This window comes from Myripristis murdjan, chromosome 23 (genome assembly GCF_902150065.1).
Source record: "Myripristis murdjan chromosome 23, fMyrMur1.1, whole genome shotgun sequence".
In the NCBI taxonomy this organism is placed as follows: domain Eukaryota; kingdom Metazoa; phylum Chordata; class Actinopteri; order Holocentriformes; family Holocentridae; genus Myripristis; species Myripristis murdjan.
This window is the reverse complement of record NC_044002.1, coordinates 7,169,491-7,189,548: the sequence shown is the minus strand read 5'-3', so window position 1 is coordinate 7,189,548 and position 20,058 is coordinate 7,169,491. Positions and strand designations below refer to the sequence as shown.

General features: G+C 41.7%; 1 protein-coding gene across 6 annotated transcripts in view; it reads left to right on the top strand.

Annotated features, from left to right (window-relative positions):
- Positions 1 to 906: 906 nt before the first annotated feature.
- syt1a (synaptotagmin Ia) overlaps positions 907 to 20,058 on the top strand; it is a 196,825-nt gene continuing 177,673 nt past the window's right edge. For 2 of the 6 annotated variants that reach the window (XM_030046295.1, XM_030046289.1), the window contains exons 1-3: positions 907 to 1,115; positions 1,738 to 1,829; positions 14,151 to 14,211. The gene's annotated coding sequence lies outside the window, so the exon portion shown is untranslated. Of the gene's footprint in view, positions 1,116 to 1,164; positions 1,250 to 1,314; positions 1,394 to 1,737; positions 1,830 to 14,150; positions 14,212 to 20,058 lie in introns of those variants that run through there. The other 4 variants (XM_030046290.1, XM_030046292.1, XM_030046291.1 and 1 more) reach the window with 4 other exon arrangements.

Here is a 20,058-nt window from a genome sequence, read left to right as displayed (position 1 = left end):
ACACTGACTGCATTATTGTGTTGTGTTGTGCTCACAATCCATTCATTCCCATTGAAACGCTTCACTAGTGCCACTGCATGCTGCCGCAGCTGCAGTGCATTTCTAGTCAAACATGCATTGCATTTATCCAGTGGTTGCATCACATGTGTTGCACAGACTTGACCAGACTTAAGCCTTAATCGTTTTCCAGTTAGAATTGTATGTTCTTCCATTTTTCTATGGTGTTTCTATACCTGATATTTATCTAATGCTGTGCAAGTGTTATTTTTTGTTATAGCTAATGCCTTGGTGCAGCTTGTGGAAAGAATGCCAGGCCAAGGTTTGCTAAAAGGCTCTCAAAGTTTGTTGTTGCATTTCTTATTGACTAACGATCAATGGAAAATACACCTTGAAGATTTATTTATGTATTTTTGCAGGGTACTCTGGTCAATTTGGCATGTATGCTGGGTAATCTACCAAGCATCTTCCATTTTAATCCCACATACCAACCTATAAAGGCTGACAAAATGGTGTTACAAATATTAGCTCCATTTTTAGGCTGACATTTTCAGTAAATGTGACAGGCCTATCACAATATCCAGTGTTTTGTAATACCTTGGTGGTTAATTATTTGTTTTTATCACATAATATCATAAAATTAGAAGTAGGCCTAATTTGCTTGAATTCTACTTAGGCTAAAGCAAAGATATTTGAATGTGCAGTGTACAGTTTATGAAAATTTTATAACCAGATTTTTTTTTAAATGTATAGCTAGCCTGTATTGGGATTGAATGGGGAGAACCAGCCTACTGATAGATAGACAGATGAATAAATAAGCAAATAAATAACTAATATAAAATAGTCTACGTGTTCCCAAAAATCCCACCCCGATTGGTTCATTTTTTGTGTTACTCACAATGTGGGCGGGGCTTAGCACTTCGGTGACTGGCACTCATTTCTCTGACAAAAAAGTAATTTCTAATACGTATACAGCATATAAAACAGGATTGTCTCAGGATTATTCCAAAGTTTACCTTGCCTATCAGTGACAAAAGGGAGAGTTGTTCACTGCACCGTCTGCAACGGCGGTATCTCCATAATTGGCCCACTGGGAAACATTTTGAAAACATATACAGGTGAGTTTATCAATCTCGCATTACAAGCGCTAATTATCGCCTCCGTCCACCTGTGGCGTTTGTTTGTGTGTTTGCTGCGTGTTTGTCACTGGAGTTAGCAAAATAACTCTAAAACCAATGGAGTGCTGAAAATGGTAATAAATGAAGGACGAGCACATAATATTTTGGACATTTAGGTAACGGTTAAGGTCACGCAAAGGTCAAAACTCACATTTTGGGCAATATCGCCATAATAAAGCATTGTACAGGATGTAGCTGACTTAGCTAGGTGCGATATGGTATGTGATAGGTGCAGGTCTGTTTGTTTTAATGTTTGTTTTACTGTGTTAATCGTTTTAATGTTTGTTTTACTGTGTTGATTATTTTAATGTTTGTTTTACTGTGTTGATTGTTTTAATGTTATTTGTAAGGACTACAGATGGAAATTAGCTTTCTTGCTAAATCTGGTGCACTCATCTTTTTATTCCTTTGAATAGCTAATGAAAGTGCACACTGTCCTTTATAAATTTAGTAAAATAAATAAATAAAATAAATATGTTGTCGCTGGGGCTTTTAACTGCTTTTGTCCAAATTGTTAAATTAGATATTAATTTTGTTTCTGCTATACTGTCATTATTAACAGTGGAAGATACCAAACGTTTGCACATATCCACTGTCCCTCAACCTGGATCCAGCCACCACCCATCCACTCTCCATCCACTGCTTCATACAACAGTGAGTAAATAAATAATAATAGATAAATGTGTATTTATTGTTGGTATACTTTGTGGAATTTCTGGTAAAGGAAAAGGAGAGAGAGAGAGAGAGAGAGAGAATAGTAGTAGTAGTAGATATGGGTCTTAGACATAGCCCTAACACAGAAAAATCAAAACAAAAAAACACTGATGAGATAGCCCATAAAATGGTTTGCTCCAGCCACCAAATACCTAACTCAGCCCGTGAGTAAATACTGAAAACAAAACACAAAACAAACAACAACAACAACAATAGGCCTAATTGTATGCTTATTTTGCTATAGTGCTATATTGGGGAGAGGCGTGGCAGGGGTGGGAAATACTACCATGCTGAAAATATGTCGGGTCAGCCTCCTTAATTTGTTTTCTATGTTGGGATGTTTGTAGTACAAAACAGAGCTATTATTAATTATTATTATTATTATTATATTGTTAGATCATTCAAAAATGAATTCTGTATTGAAAAGGGTGGATACGTTCACAGCATTCAAGCAGGGTTTGGCAAGATATTCTATCAGTATCGTGATTTGATGGTAGATATCGTCTGGGATTTTAGATATTGTAATTTAGTGATACAACATAGGTGTTGTCTTTTCCTGGTTGTAACGGCTGCATTACAGTTTTTCTGAATTTATCAGACTGCTTGAGCTGTTCTAATGTTTTGGTAGATTTTGGGAGACAAAACAATTTTTTGTTGCTGAGGCGCTGTCCATGGTATTGAAATGGTGCACTTGGTTGGTGTGCTGAGTGTTGAAATAATTGTCCCCCTATCCTGATGAAGATGCCTAAGGTGAGCGCATGAGTGCATACACGTACGTGTGTATGTGCATGAGTATGTGGTGCACTTAAAGGTCCTGTCACACTAGACTGTAGCCCTGTGGAAAAGCAAGAACTGCAGTAAGACAGTAGGTGATATGATGAAAGCTAGTGCTCTTGCTAAAAGCTGTAAAGTTGTAATATATTCATACTAAGCAATGTGGCTACCCTGCTAACCTTTCAAGTTCAGACTAGCCCAGCTATTGTTTAGCCACAGGCCAGCTAGTTAGAGCCAGCTGAGCTTCCAATTTCATTGAAAGCCAAGGTCATGAAGGAATGACAAAAGTAATTTCCATCAACGTTTTTTTCTTCTTTAATTCATAATGTGTTCTGAGGTCTTTCTCAGACGCTTTAACTTGCCAGTTTGCCAACTTCCACTATGAAACTCTGAAGAGCTTTGGAGATAGCTGCCTCCATGAAACGAATGTAACTCCAGTCTGAAGTCTTGTATCATGCAAAACCCATAGCGCAAACACACAGAGGCATAATGCTGACGTGCCAGCTGACCTCCCACATTTGCCCCTGCTGCTGAGAATCTCTGCCAAAACTTTCAGAAAAGAAACTTTTAGATTACAGCCTTTCGTCAAAATGACAGGCTCCTCCTCAGTGTAACTTGTGAAAGTGGGTCCACCCCCTCTCTTTGTTCTCCACACACTCAAGACCACTGAGCCAAATTGTCTTTGAGGTGGGAGAGTTTGTATATGACAAGTGAGTCCGCTGACCATGACTGTGATAACCTTGGATGATTTGAGATGAAAATTACAGTGCACAACCACGAGTGCTTTCAAGCACGATAGCATGACAAACCTTCCATTCTTCAAAAAGCGGCGAAAAATGTATCTAAATGAGTGCATTTCAGTAATGCTGGAAGCCTCTTTGTTGTTAGGTAATGAGCTAAATTATAGATAATACTGCCTGGGAAAATCATAGGGTGTCAGTCTTCTCTGTCATGTCTACTTAAACACCCTGTTATTAATTGTTCTAGCCTGAGATCAGCTCTGATCCTTACAGGTGTGAGAGAGTAAATGGATCTTCTATGCAAATAGACCTCTGTATCCATGTGAGGGGTTGACACTTTGACGCTTTTTTGTGTTTTTAGAACACATGTAGATATCAAAACACTAATTGCTGACTGATTTCTAATGTCAGTTGCACTAGGCTACTTCTTTTCAGACTTGCTGTTTGACTGTGTTTTAAATGTGTCAGGACAAAACCTTCATTGTTACATTAATGAGCAGCTTCACTGTCTGAATCTATTTCAAAGGAAAAAGACAGATACCTGCACTTGTGGCACTAAGAGCAATTTCTACAACACATACAAAAAATGCAAAGAATAACAAATATTGTGTGATGAATTCAGCCATCTGCTTCTCTATGTCATATCCATATATTTGGCACTCTGTTGGCATAATGCATCTATGAATTATTCAAACACCCTCAAGAGATCTGCGATCAAGCAGCATACAAACTGTAGTAATTTTTCATTTACTGTATAAAATGGCTCACAATTCTGAACAATAAATATTCCTGAATGAGTAATAACATTTACCTTTTTTCTGTCTCAGTTTCCAAATGACTCTCAATCAAGCATGTGGATTGTTGTAATATTGCAAATTATGGGGCAGGACAGGGTGTTTCTTGCAATTGTGGACAGCAGCAGATGTTAAACTTAAATAGATTGTATTGTTTTAGGGCATACAGGGTTTCCACTACATGTAATTGATTGTGGTGCGCCGCCACGCCTTTCGAATGATGATTTTTTTTTTCAGATGGTAAAAAGAATTTAAAGTATATTGTATGAATGGATATGCATACACATATATATAGCCTATATTTGCGCACATATACTTACTATAATCAGAGTTTGAAATGATAATTTAAATATCATGAAATGTTACACTACACTGCAACTGGGTTTGACGCTGACGCTGAAGCCCTCCCCCACAGTTTCAAAAAATCCTGGAGGAAACCCTGGCATAGAAATGATTTTCTGGTATACTTCTTAATAGTGTATGCTGTTAACGGAGCATGCAGTCTACTTTTGCCACAGTAAATTTTATTGATTTACAATAATGCCCACTCCCGCTGTAAACACTAATGGGTTAACGAGATGACTGATGAGATGAGGAGGTGTTTGAGCGTGCTTAGTGAGGACAACATGTTGGTGTTTTCCAGTAAAAGCATGGTGTCTGCTGTCTCTTTGAAACATGGCAGGGTCTTTTCCTTCCCATAAGCATCCATATACTGGAAAATCTCAGTGACCACAATGCATTCCTTTTGTCCAGAGTACCAGCGCGTGGTTAAATGTCTGTCGATGAATATGGCTGAATTATTAAGGAGATGTTACTCAGTATGTCCTGAAATCCACAGGATCATACGGTGTGTAGTCATTTATTCCAGGCTGGAAGCTATGGATCTGTAGCATGTTAGACCAGTAGCCTATAGCTGTGAGACTCCACTTGCACTGGCATCACGTGATGGCCCAACTAAAAATAACCGTCTCTCTAACACATGACGAGGATGTTACCCGGAACTAAAAATAGGTCCTCTGGAGGGAAGCAAGATGATAGTAAATCATCAGTGAGTAAAAGCTGCACTAGCACGGAGAAAAGAGTTAATATTTCAGCCCTGAAACAGAATCATGATATCGGTGAAGCCAGTGACAGAGTAATTTGCTTGGTACAACTGTTACTAGGTGTCTGTCAGGTAAACATGGCACTGTATCTGCTCCTACCTACACACCTCTCCACTAATTGACTTGAGAGGAGGATTCCTGGTTAAATGTATCAAGCTGTAATTGTCTTGGCATGTTGGTTAAACAAAGATGACAGCTTGCATAGAGATTTTTTATGTTTTCGGTGTGTAGCTGATGCCTTTGTGCAGAGCGACTTGCAGTGAGTGCAACAGTAGACTAAGATTCACTTCCTAGATCAAAAAATGCTCAAAAAGTATTAGCAACCAGTAGCGACAAGGTTAGTGGTCGGGGCCTTAATAGCACTATAGGAATATTTCTGTGACCATTGAATGTTCATGTAACAGCTAAGTGCTGGGAAAAGAAATAAGGCACTTTGAGAGCAGCTGGCGTAAGAAGAGAGTAGGGACTGGATGTAGGGATGTGTTGGGGGCTCAACCGTGACTTGGAGGTATAGAGCTGTGGATCCATTTAGAGCCTTTGATGCTAGCACCGGCACTTTAAAGTCAGTGCTGACTACACTGTTAATTTAGTCAGTGAAAATTCTGAGTAAAGTACTCATCCAACACTTGTTTTGTCAAGCAAATGATGATGACAAAAACTGACAAAAACACAAAGGAAAAAATTTATTCCTTTGTAGTAAAGGTTGACATGAAATGAAGTGCAATGAAAAAACAAAACAAACAAAAAACAGGCACTAAGTCAAGTTTGTTTTCTCCAGCATTTCAATCTAGTTTCATACATGCACGACAAATAAAAAACATATATAAATCACACCAACCCTGTTACTGCCAAATTTCAAATGGTGAAGGCTTACCTATTTGCTAACCTGATTGTTTAAGGGTGGAGTTCAGAGATTTTGGTGTGTAATACAAGCAAGCAATGAAGTGTTAGACCAGTTGTACCTCATGACGGTGGTGCAGTGTTTAGTGGCCGGCCAGGGTCCTTTCTCTGTGAAGGTTGCATGTTCTGTGTGTCTTTCCTTCCACGGTCTGCAGTTCAGATTAAAAGTGTATTGGAGATACTAAGTTGCGCCTATGTGTGAATGTGCTTGTTTGGCTATGTGCCCTGTGATGGACTGGCGACCTCTCCAGGGCGTTTCCCTGTCTTGTAGCCTAGTGTACTATGGGATAGGATCCTGCACACCCGCGACCCTAATTAGGATAAGCACTTTGGAAAATGAATGAATTTATTTTGACTAAATTAATATCGCACTGTGTAGATAATCAGACTTAATTCATTTACAGTAATGAGACTAAATCAAAATGAAAAGACTAAAATGTCACTAAAACTGTTAGTCACCAAGACTAAACTAAACCCAAAAATGCATGTAAAAATGAACTCTGGCTGGCAGCCAGTAGAGGGAGTGTGGGAGGGGAATGACATAGGGAGAAGAAGCAAGAAGAATCTGTAATACTCTGAATGCTGCAATTGCTGAGTTATATGAATTTAAAGAGAATGGTTGCATTTCAGTTTGCTCAAATCCACATGATGTCCTGATAATGATAGAGATGTTCAGTGTGTGCAACCCGATCTATACCTAGTGGCACTCTCCAGCTGTTTTTCAGTTGCCCTCATGGGACCTGGTGTCTTTCTCCCTCCGTGCTGATGCTGATAAGGTCAGCGAGCTTTTGACTCTTAGTTGATGGACCCTGCTGAGGCTCTCCATTTTTAATCAAATTTGTGGAAATGCAGTGTGCACAGCCTTTCGCACCAGCCCCAGCAAGAATTCTCATTACTATTTCATGAACACTAAGCATGCCAAAGAAAAGTCATCTGTACTGGAAGGGAAGAAGAGGAAGCAGTTTAGCCTAATAGTAGCTGTCTTTGTGTGATTTCATTTTTATTTTCAGACAGCTTAGCATTGTGTGCAGTGAGTAAGACGTCATCATGCCACTGAACCTCATTAAACATCCTTGGGAGGTGAAGTGAAAAGGCAGGAAGCGAGTGACTAGGGCAATTTGAGAAAGATTGGCTGGATCTGATTTCTCTTTGTGTATATCAGAATAACCTTGCACAAGTTAAGTTTAGTATAATAAATACTAAATCTTTCAGCACTTAAAAACTTTAAGTAACTTTAAATAAGCTTTTCTCCCAAAGCTTATCAGATATCAGAAGAGCTATGAGCATTGATGTATTTCATTTGTGGTCATATTGTGTTGCCCTTGGGTGTACAGAAACAGCCCCTATCTATCCTATGTACCCTATGTATACCCTAAGAGCAGTTTCACTCAGAACTGAAGCAAAACGCAGCATATCTAAATGTTGAACTGCCACATTATGTAGTACCTTTAAGGCACTGTGGTGTATAGGCTGCTCAGTCACTGGAAGGCAATCTGGGAAGGCAGCCATCTTGGCTCCTATAAGAAGACCATGTGCTCTCAGGCAAACATGCTAGCCCCATTTATCAAACACTGAAAAATGACTGGGCTGACACACAGGTCGATGTATGATTCATACGATCACAGGTGTTATCATGTGTTGGTGTGGAGACATCAGTGCATGGCTTGCACAAACCTCTCCAGGGCAAGTTTGGCGATAAGCCTGGTTGTAAGTCTGGATGCACTGATAAGAAGAAGTGGCTCACCTCCAAAGCAGACCATCAGTTCGAGGCCTGGTTTACTTGGATGACCCTTGAGAGGTTCACTGTGGCTATAATCAATGTAGCTGAAGGATGGAGTCAAGGTTTTTTCCACCTATGTCTTCAGCAAGAAGCACAAGCTCAATATTTTTGCTAATAATGCATTCAGGATTCACCAAGACTCGAAATTTCCAGCCTAATGAATCATTTATGCAAAGGTTTTGCATTGAAACAAATTATTAACCTTGAAAGGAAAAAAAACTTGACTTAGGCATGCCCAACTTCACTGGCTCCAAAGATAGTTTCCGTGTGGTTGCTTGGCAGACTAGGTATAATTGCAGCTTCCCATTTAGTCAGTGATTCAGAGAATTACCACACCATGTCTCAGCTTTAAGCTAATCTCCAGAACTCAATTTTCCTGTAACAAAAGAATGCATTAGCAAGAGTGCTACAGGACTTTTTTTTTCCAGGTTTCATGGATTAGTTAAGTGCCATAATTGGTGTCTCAGTCAGTTTGTAAACATAATATAGCCTCAAAGTGTCGCATTTTCCTGAATTCAAGTATGCATTGAATTAATTTTATCTAAATTTTGTAAATATTATAAGACCACTGATAAATCAAATTTTGGGATGACTCCACCCACAAAATTATCTGATGACTCCATTTAAAGAAGCGAAGTCAAGAATTTTGTGAAATGGTGTGATGTTAACTATATTAAACTTATGTATTGGGAAAACAAAAGAAAAGGAACTAGTTATTGATTTTTAGGAAAGAGAGGGAGGAGGTTGCCCCTGTCTTTATTAGTCATCAACAGTCTGTCATTGTCTGTCATTAAGACAACCTCAGTCTTAGATCAACCAATGCAACAAAGTGAGAGGACGGGGGTGGGGAGGATTACAAGAGCAAGGGAATTGTGGTACACTGTAGCTTTATTGACCCATTGCACACAAAAGCCCACTTTGATTTGGGAAACAGGAATTCCATTGGGACTACACCCGCGCCACATCTGGTTGCTTTTCAAGGCAGACCCTAATTTACTAGGCGATAGCTAACTGACAACCTCTGACCTTAAGTGATCACTTGGGGAGGAAAAGCAATTGTAGAAGGGATACTAAGAAACACCTCTGTCGACTTCCATTTTACGTCAAATCGTTGTAATCATTTACCTCAAGGCAAACTGCTTTACAGAATAAGTGAGGCGACCTGCGTATCTTTCTGTCTGTCCATCTCACAGGGGAAAGCTCGTACACTGATACTGATACACTGGTCATACAGTGTTTGGATGCTTCGCTTTATAGGATGAGTGACAAAGAGATGGCATCAAACCACTTTTGAACTGGTGTTAAGATTCTCTTTCTACAATCCTAAGCGCTCAAAGGCGGATTTTCCCTCTACAAAGTTGTGGATCCCACATGATGGAGTTCTTTGCAAGAACATTATTGATCTCCCTCACTTCTATGATTGAGAATCGCAGAAGATGTTAATGAAAACATTACATAACAAATTCTTGTAATTCAATATTGAATTTGAACACAGGGCCTTCTAATTGCTGTCTTTTCCATGAATATGTGATTTTAGAGTTTAAGGGATGGCAGGGAAGGTAAAATCAATATAGCTTGAATGGTCTGTCTGACAGCATACAAAACATTACTTAGAGTGGTTTATTTGCCTTACCTATCTTGGAAATTGACAGACATGACAGAGTGTGTTTAAGCTCTTAATTTGAATTGCAGAAAGCAGAAGCCTTATCAAAAGTTCATTGATTGTATTCAGATTTAGCTGTGTCACTCATGCTTCCAGCCAAATTTAATATTAACCACAACTCAGTTGAATGTGTTTGTGTCAGAGCTTGCTGTTTTTCTGAGGAGCAATGCTTCATGTGAGTCATCTCTGCTGATCACTGATGGGTTTTTGAATATGGCACCACTGACAGGAAATCAACCATTAGCTATGCATGATATTTTCTGAGGAGGACTAGGGTCAGTGATCTTTCAGGCAGGCAGTGTCCAGTTTGCTCATTGTGATTGTAGCTCCGGCAGGCCTGATGGGCAACTCTGTCTTTTCTTTGCATTGACATCTTGAGATGTGTAATTTTTGAGGAGCTTGCTCATTTCTATGCAGATTCATGTGGCAGCCTCATGTCCTGTCACCTCTGCTTGTCACCCATCTCGTCTTCTCTTCTCGGCTCCTGAGCCGCATCATCTGCGGCGGGTCTGGCCTTGTCATGGGGCCGTTAACAATCAGGCGAGCTGACAGCTGCCCATGCTGCACACCATTTACCCATCAGGCTTTACATGCAGATCCATGGTTTGGAAGAAGGGTGCAACTTTGAGCCCCAGTATACCTCTCACCACCCTTGATCTTGCGCGCATTACCACACGCACACTCGCTGACACATATACACGTACACCTCTCCATCCTTGCCTCTGGGCAGCAAGTATGAGTGGATGAGGGGAGGACAGGGAGGTGGATGCATGGATGACACAGCGGCGCATAAGTGTCACATCATCCATCACTCTGTCACAGGCTGTCGCCCAGCTTCTCCCAGAGTTGCTGTTGATCTGTAAACAAGAGAGAGAGAGACACCAGGCTTCCTGGGGCACCATGTGTACAGACAGGGCAGGGCAAGCCTCTGCCTCTATGAATCACTCCAACAGACACAGGCGGAGGGTTGATTTGACCAAAGTAGGGGGTTTGATCCGCACTGGCAGATGTGGATGACTAATCCTCCTGAAGAATACTGCTCATGAGCAACAGACCGTGTCAGAAACATGAACACAATCAGTGACCATGTGACATTGTCTAATAAGGGAATAATGTGGACTGCCAGAATCTGCCAACCACAAAAGTTGCTTTCCGCTTTAGCACCTTGAAAAAAAAAAAACACTCTGATGAGCTTGTGTGGCACAATTTTACAATGTTTTAAAGATATTTAGTGATTGTGAAGTGATGAGGCTACTGACATGGATTTTATTGACTTTTATATATGCACCATAACTGCTGTAAAAATCTCACATCTGTGAAGTGACTGGCTACTGATGACTACATTCAAAACCAGGACACCAGCCTTTCATTAGCCACTCGGCCAAACAGTAATCAGTGATCCCTTGTATGTGAGGGGATTGGGGAGGGGACTTCTTCACTCATTTATTGGCCTCTAATTATTTTCCCCGCCACATGATTAATAGTGTCACTTCGATTTTCGTGTGGCCATTCGCTGAGGCCTCTTGTGAGCCCTCACTGAGAGTGTAGCTAGGGGTCTGTGATACTCGCTATCCACTGGTTTCTGTGCTGCTGCAGCACCTCTGTCTTCTAGGACCAGACGACTTTGAGCCAGGCTGGTGGAGCTGGGGCTGCTGCCTGCCCTGTGGGGCTGCAGTCTGGGACAGGGCCAGGGCCACGACTGGGGCCAGGCTATTTCTGAAAAGGACCAGAGAGGATGCAGCTGGTGTTCCTGCTGTTGATAGTACCACCGTGCCATTGGAGCCCCTCCAGAACCAATGAGCTCTTTTATTTCCTCTATGGGGTGGGACAAACCATTAACAACACAAAGCCAGTGCCATCATTTGCACCCCACAGCCAGAGGCTTTGCAAGGGACATGTAAGGACACAAGGTTTAGTTTCACCAGGGTTTTTTTTAACAGGGTTAGACCGATGTACTGCTTTAAAATCAATATCGGGCCGTAAATGTTGCCTATTGCTGTTATGATGAGATTGAAGAGAGAATTTTATTTGAAGGTTTCAGAGATGTCAGACTTCTAAACCTGCTGAGGCACCTGCCTCACCCTGCCTCAGAAAGCAGCTAACACACCTAATAATAGAGTTTTGGTTTCCTTCCCTTCTAAATGTTGTTCCAGAGGCTTTTCCTCCCTAACTGCTGAATTGTTGTAGTTTGAGTGAATATTTGGGATAAAATGGTCAAATTTAAATATAGAGAATGTCAGCACAGAATATTGAATGTTGGCAGTTTCAATTCAAGATTAGTGTTATCTGTTTCAATCTTAAAAATATATTGGTCTCATATTGGCCAAACTGTAATTTGTCTGTCAGCTACTGCCCATTTATGTAATAAATGAAAGTGTTGTTATACACTGAACTGTTAGGGTCTTGTGACATGTCCAAAACATGTTGGAAATGAGGATGACCTTTAGGTGGTGCATTAGCAGAGTTGACAGCAGGGTGTTGTGACACTGTGAAATGATGAGCGTTTGTTGTTTTTTGGAGGAAACCTGACCAGACTTGATTATGTAACAGTAAAACAAGCAAAATAACCAGACAGGCATATTTATTCCAGTTAAAATGCAAACAAGGACATTAAAAAGGGAAAGCGTTCTGTGCCTTGTGGTTTTTAGTGTTATGTTTTGTTTTTATGTCTGTGTTCGGGCGCCATATGGACTGGAATGACACAGCAAGAACAAAGGCGTTATTTTGCCAGTGTTATTTTGCAGTTATGGCTATTCATTTTAAAGGTCCTCTAGGTTATGTTGTGAACTCAGTTAATACAGTGCACATATATCTGAAATCTATTACATTTTGAATTTTTTTTTCTAAAGTTATTTACATCATTTGCAATAATTTTGCATGCATACATCCAGAGAGATAGGTTTACTTGCTCTTGTCCCCAGAATATCCCCGGTAAGATTGTACATGAAATGGATTGTATCTTATAATCATCTCTGGACTAAAATAATTATTACACACTTATTACACACTTGCTTAGACTGTGCATAGGATGGCTTATAATGCATTTTGAACAACACATCTAGTAAGGTGTCAACTGATGTCATTATAGTATTCTATTAAAACATGAAAGCAGCCAGAAAGCTCTTTTCACTCTTGTGTCTGAGCTGCTGTCTGACCTTTTTAGTGCAGCTGGCCACCGGTTTCATTCAATTCTCTATTGACTCCATCCAGCCAGCGGAAATCCTTGTCTACCTGAGGGAGAGAAAGATGGCATTGGCATGCACACAGTCCTATCCACTTCATTCCCCTCTTTAATTTGTTGTGTTTTCGTAAATACTGAGGATATTATGTAAGTGTGCTATTTTTTTTTTTTTTTTTTTTGATTGACCAAGAATCATCTACGAATTTCTCATGAAATTCTCAGTTTACATATTTATTGTTGTATTCATCAACTTGGATACATAATTGGGGCATAAGACTGTTAAATCACAGTCCTGATCCTATTTCAGGGCATTTCATGAACAACTGAAGTGACACACAGTAACTTAGTCATTGGTTACCACAAATTCAGTCTTTTTAATTTATAAAGGATTGCCCTTGTAGGTGTTAATGTGGCTTTTCTGTTGACGAGCTTTCCCTCCCTCTTGAGAAATTTTCCCTTATGGACATGATCTTGTTGGATTTGCGTGTGTGTGTGTGTGTGTGTGTGTGTGTGTGTGTGTGTGTGTGTGTGTTTTGTTTTTTCAGTGTTTATTCATAAGCAAGGACAGGTCAGTCCGTGCCATGACCACTTGCCATCCAACATGCATTCCACAGATGCATCCATGCTCACTCACACATACTGTACAGTACAGTCGCATCCTGAAATCCTTGTGGCGGTTTTCGTCCTTGAACACCATTAGAGGTGGTTTATATCCAGTGGGGGGGGTGAGAAAGAGAAAATGTGTTGAAAGGGTCATCTTAGGTTACACAACGTTGCCCAACATCCTCGGCTTTTCCCTACAACTCGCACCCAATCACAGCCAAGGACTCGGTGATGCAATGCCCCTTTTACTGGAGGGATTCCTAGGAACTGCCGCGTGATGATGCTGGCTTAAACAGCCCAGAGTCGCTCCTGTCTCCCTCCTCCTCCTCCTCCTCCTCCTCCTCCTCCTCCTCCTCCTCCTCCGCCTCCCTGTCTCTCCCTTTTCTCTCAGCCTTGCGCTTGGTGCCGTACTGAGTGTGTGTTTGAACAGGAGATGATCTAGCGCCATCCACACTGCTCCCACAAGACTGGATAGAGACGACAGACAGAGTCCTCAGCCAGCCCTCCTCCTCTCCTCCTGACCAAGCTCCACCTCTTACTTTCCCTCCCTTCCTCTCTCTCTCTCTCTCTCTCTCTCTCTCTCCCAGCCATACACACACACACACACATACACACACACACATACACGCACACACACACACACACACACACATACACACACACACACACATGCACAAATACACACACACCCTCTCACTCCAATACTCCCTTCCTTTCCTCCAGATGAGCGTGCCTCCACGCCAAGGCGAACAGATTTGGAGCTGAAGGTGTGTTGCCGTGCCAGGTAAGAGCACACATTTCCTCTTTGGGCTCGCCCAGAAGTTACAAAGAAAGGGGTGTCTCTGGGCATGTGGCACCTGTGTCTCTTACGCTTATGTGTGTGTTTTGGCTTGGCAGCTGTTGATGTATTTGTGTCTTTCTCTGTGCTGTCAGGTTGACATGGTGAGAGAAAGGGGTGTGTGGCTTGAGGGGAAAGTACACTTTGTTACAACTCCCAGCCGCTTGCAGTGGCACCATTTTTGGCACCTGTTTTCACTGTGCAGTCATAGGCTTTTTGGCGTGCTTGTCAGGGAAACTGCTGTAGGTGCAGGGTGGAGTGCAGCTGGCGATAGCAGATCGGCTGCTGCATATAGAGCACATCTCTGGTTGCGAGGGGAGACCACGGTGTGGATGTGTGGGCGGATGGAGAGAGGAGTAGAGGAGGAGGGGAGGGGAATGGAGATGGAAGACGAGCAGCTGCTTTCATCCCAGGGTAGCTAATCCCTCCGTTCACTCACCTCTCTCTCCATCAGATAAAAACAGGCCGGCTGCGGTTCTGATGCTCCGTCTTTTTTTCCTCTCCTTTTCTCCATCCCTCAGTTGTGATGAGTTTATCCTCGGTATGACTGACTAGGGGAGAAACGGGGCAAATGAGCTGTAATGCCATTTGAAAAGGGAGCAAGACATCCCTCCTGTTCTTAACCCCATGACAGTGACTTTCCTCCTGCATGCTGCTTTTGTTTATGACAATATCTTGTATCCATGTGCTGATAAGATACAAGACAAACCTGCCAATGAATTCCTGCTCATTGTCTTTTAAGCTTGGCAGTCTATACAGCATGCAGATATGACTGAAAAACCACTCAAGCTCCATATGTCACCCAGTATCTCTGCTATTGTTATGATTGGTGGGAACCCCCCTTGCTACAGAGGAGGCTTATCATCTCCCTTGGGTTCACTGATATGGCACCTATTGGCTACTGCACAGTGCACATGGAATAGATGGCTCCAGGCTCTTTGCAAACATGTCAACCATATCCTTGGTGATTGTAGCGTGGCTTCACAGACAAATAAAGCATCGTCAGGGTACAGGTTGCCTATTACCCCTCGCCTGCTCCTGGATTACCTAATATCTCAGGAGGCAGGACCAGCCAATGCAACGACAGAGAGAGGGAGGGGAGAGAAAGGGAGAGAGATGGCAGGGGGGTTGCTCAGGTGTAGCCGTTTAGCCAAGCAGTTGAAATACATTAACCAGGAAGCTCCTGTGTGTCAAACTGTTACCAGGTGATAGAGAGAGAGAAAGAGAGGCAGCCAGCCCTGCTTTTCCCCCACCCAAATGTAAATGACCCCTCAGCTCATTTCCCAGGACGGAGCTTATGTTTACATACTCTCTGGGAGCTCCCGCAGATGCTCCATTTCATAAGCACTAACTGAATCAGACAGGGTGAGCCACGGCTGCCCTGATGGATGCAGCGTCGACTGTGTGCTGGTGGTGCTGATAGCTTTTTGAAACACTTTGAGGCTGTTTTCATATTGTTGGGATGCAAGGACGCTGACTGAGTGCAATCACCCCACATGTAGTGAATCAGATTAGGATTGATATTGGGTCACTTACAAGATATATACAATACAAAATTATAATTATTATCATTATTAGTATTGTTAATCTATGTTTAAAATTTGGCTTTAAAAAGCACAATCCAACAACCAGGGGGGTATCATTGAGCGGGACAACAATGGCCTCTGATCTTGTTTACACCAAACTGGAGGGGGCTGGTAGACGCTGACTCCCAAACTAATCAAGTGTCCACTCAGCTGTCGCCAGAGGTGGTGTCATGTTTTATCATGCTTGTTAAAGAGCTATTAATGAGAAGCACCCGCCTGAAGCCCCAAGCCCCCTGTCCAAACAGCCCTAACCTTTTGTCTGTGCTGAGTTATTTCCAGGGAACTTTTCAAAAAGCCAAAGGCCTTCAGGATAAAAGGGCATCCACCAGGATTACTTTGCATTTGCTCAAAGCCTCTCGCTTATCAGACAATTTATTAGAGCTGAGGATGGAGGGAAATGATGGAAGGAGACAATGTAAGAGAAGGAGAAGGGCGTTTGCCAGTGTGGTTGAGAGCAATAGAGAATGGAGGATATAAATAGCATCTCTATTATGATTTGACCTTGTGTGGTCGTTTGGTAGTAGTCGCATGTGAGAAAGGACATGTACGGACCAGTGACATGGTCACCACAGAGACCGTCTCTCATGCTGGCAATGATGGATGCCTCCAATATGAGGACTGGTTGTTCTGCTCTCCTCGCTAGTATTGTTCTACATGTTCAAAGGGGAAAGATATTTCCCTAGGATCCTGGGAAACACATGTCTTAATAATGGTGAAGATTATGGTAATTTATATTTGAAAATGTCATCAAAAATACTGTGGGTAAATTGCAGAAATGGGTAGTTATCCTCATTTGTGATTTTTGCTTCTTTTGGAGCTGTTGAGATGTGAGCTGATCCGGCCCAGTAATCATGACAGTCATGACAGGTGGTCACAATGGATAGCCATTGTTAGAGGACGGCAGAACATGATATTCACATTAGGTTGAAGTATATAAAGGAGAATAATAATGGCCTTAAATTACAGTATAAAGTAAGTGCACATTAAAATCTCATTGTGAAATAAATCTATAAGCGTAAAAAACAACAACAGCAAAAAAAAACAAAAAAAAAAAAACACCACATTCAGTCAGATAACATCCAATTTATCAAGTTTGGAAGTGCATATGCTCAGTTGGAGATTTAGGCAAGTGCCTCCCTGTACAATAATAATAATAATGATAATGATGATAATAATAATAATAATAATAATAATAATACACCATAAGAAAATAAACTAATTTGTGTCATGTGTCAGATTGAAGTCTTTTACTTTTGTGCTGACTAATTGAATCTGAAAAACCATACAGTAATTCAGATAAATAAACAGGCTTAATGTTTAATTCTGCCAAGTAAACATGGCTGCACACAATATCATTTTCACTGTGTTCGGTTTTGTTTGCGGAGACTGAATATTGTACACCACCCATTCGTGAGTCAACATGGCATCACCGAGTGAGATGATTTTCTACGGTGTTCTTTTGCAAGTTAAACATATTTTCAGTGCATGTCAACACAGACTTGACTGAGAATCAATGTTTTCAAGTCATTGTCAGTGCTCTATGACAGTGATAATGATGTATGTACTGATGTACTGATTACTATTATTTTTTAACTCTCAATCTTACAGCAAGCTTATATTCAGATCTGCTTGTTGTAGTCATTTTACTGAAAGATCAACTTTCGTTTTCATTTAGAGAAATAGCTGAATGTGGAAATGTTATTTTTCTCAGAACAACATGCCTTTCATGTTTTTCCCCTCATGTTTCATAAATGAGACAATGTTCTTCGAATCAATACCCAGAATTTGACGTCACTTCAACAGTGCTAGCTGAGAGCCACTGTGGTGTTTGTGTAAATTACAAGGTTTTCTGTGGTTAAAAAAGTGGGTTTGTGATCAGCATGGCATATTTTCAGAATGTGCACCTATGCATTATACATTATGGGCTCTAGTTTCCTGGCGCAGCGGAGGGTGGCGCAGTGAGGCGAACCCTGCGCAGAGCTAGTTTCGACCAGCGAAACGTGAGGGGCGGAGGGTTTGCTAGTTTCGCAGACCGAGGTGCGCCGAGATGGGAGTGGCGGTGCAGCAGGGGGAGGTGTCGACAGAGTCAGTTTGGCGCAGTGACAGTTTCGTGCCAAAAGGCTTCGCCGAGGTGTGCTCAAAGCTCGCCATCTGAAACCACGTCTGCTTTCAGCACAAGGCGGAGCGGAGCCGGCACAGTGGAAGTTTGGCTGACTGGCGCACATCAACAAAACCTCACAATCAGCACAAATGGTGCCAGTCTCCTTTGATCTGACATCAGTTGTGACGGGACAGTTGATATGGAGATATATGTATGTGCTGATTATGATCGTAGCATTGAATAGTTTTTTTTGTCGGTATTTATTGCATCGTTCATGTGCCTGACATTCCAGAAACCTGCCTGTGAGGTTTTGGTGACGTGGGCACACTGCTCGCCGGTCTCCGCTCCGCTCCGGTCTCCTGGCACTCCGCCTGTGGCAGTTAGACCTCCATGTCAATTGTGTAAACTTTGATTACGCTTCGCGCAGCGCATTTTAAGGGCGAGGACAGGGGCTCATTTGATTGGTTTAAAGTGAATCGGCTGTGTCAAACCCACTCCACGCCTTCTCTCCTCCCATGCGCCGGTAGGAGGAATGGCGGAGTACTTGCGCCACCGCGCACGGCGTGCCAAAATAGCAAAATCCACTTGGCCACACCCAGTTGGCAAAGCACAGTTGCGCTGCGACCCCGCCTCACCAGGTCTGCAAAACTAGAGCCCTATATGTACATGCTCTGCATTTATGTTGTATCTTACATGATATACCGTATGATTGGTTTACCAAACGGTTAAGATAGCTAAAGCCATTTTTGACCATGGCCCTGTTTTCCATCTTTTTTTAATCATGCCAGTCAATTCTCAAAATCTTCACTATGGAGTAGAGTTACTTGAGTTGTTGTTGCCAGGGTGCAAAGCTCCCAATACAACCACTTGGTTGAAATTTGCCAGAGCTTTAATTTAAATATGGTTTCAAAGGAAGAATGCTTCTGCATCATTTTCACCTCAGAGTATTTACGACCACCTAAAATGAGTTTTAACAGTTCACTAATCAGAGAGTTTTGATTGGTAGAATAACTGTGTTGGTATCAGCATAGTCTTAAAGGCCTGACACTGATAGCCTAATTAGCTTGGTCTAAGTCCTGATTTGAAGCTCAGTGTTTGACAGGGTCTGTGAAACGCAGGACTGCTTGATCTCTGTAGACCCACCGAGATAAGGCCCAGATTACATGATCAATCCACCCGTTACAATGGCACACACACAGAAGCCTACACACACGCAGACACACTATGGCTAGTTTTATAGGAATAACAAGGGCATGAAGCAGGAGATTGCAAGCTAAATGTGGTTTCATTACACTTTTATTCTGTGTCACAAAACTGTACAGTGTATTGTGTTATTGCACTGAGTTAAAGCAATCTAACACCTTTTCATATAAATAAACATTCATTTTGCTGCTATCGTTTATGTAATCATCATAGTGACTCGATCTGTAGTTAGTTTATGAATACACACTCTTGGTTTGCAGGAGGGCTTTCCTGGGAAAAAAAAACCTCTGATGCACGGGAAATGATACATTTTGCATTTCTGATGGAAGAGGAAGAACTGGGTAGTCCCCACTTGCAGTGAGGACCATCATAGCTAAACAGACAAAGAAAAGAGCGCCACCTACAGAAACTCAACCCAAGGAAAATATAATCAAAGTACTGCCTTTACTGTTTGTTTAACAGGTGAACTCTGGGAAATACAGTGCAGAAACACCACAACACCAAAGATAGATTTTTTTTATGTTTAAAAAACATCTTGCAGATTACCACTTCCACGGCAAATCGAATCCATCATGCATCTTATTTGACAGCACATATCACATGGTACTAAGTCGCTAAATTTAACAGAGCATGAGTGGGTTGTCTCCTCACAATAGAACAAAGCATTTGCAGGGTGTTGTTTGTGTGGCAGAACCAAAGCTTGGTTTGTGACAAAGGCCCATTCTTTCCGCTGTTTCTGTCTACAGATATTTATTTATTTATCAAGCGCGCCACACAAAAACAAGTTTTTGTTAAGTCACCGTGAGTCAGATAAGTTCAATGCTATAGCCTGAACAGAGTGTCTAATGAGGCCTGTAAAAATGCAGACTATATTGGATATGTCTGCCTGGTTTTGCAGATACA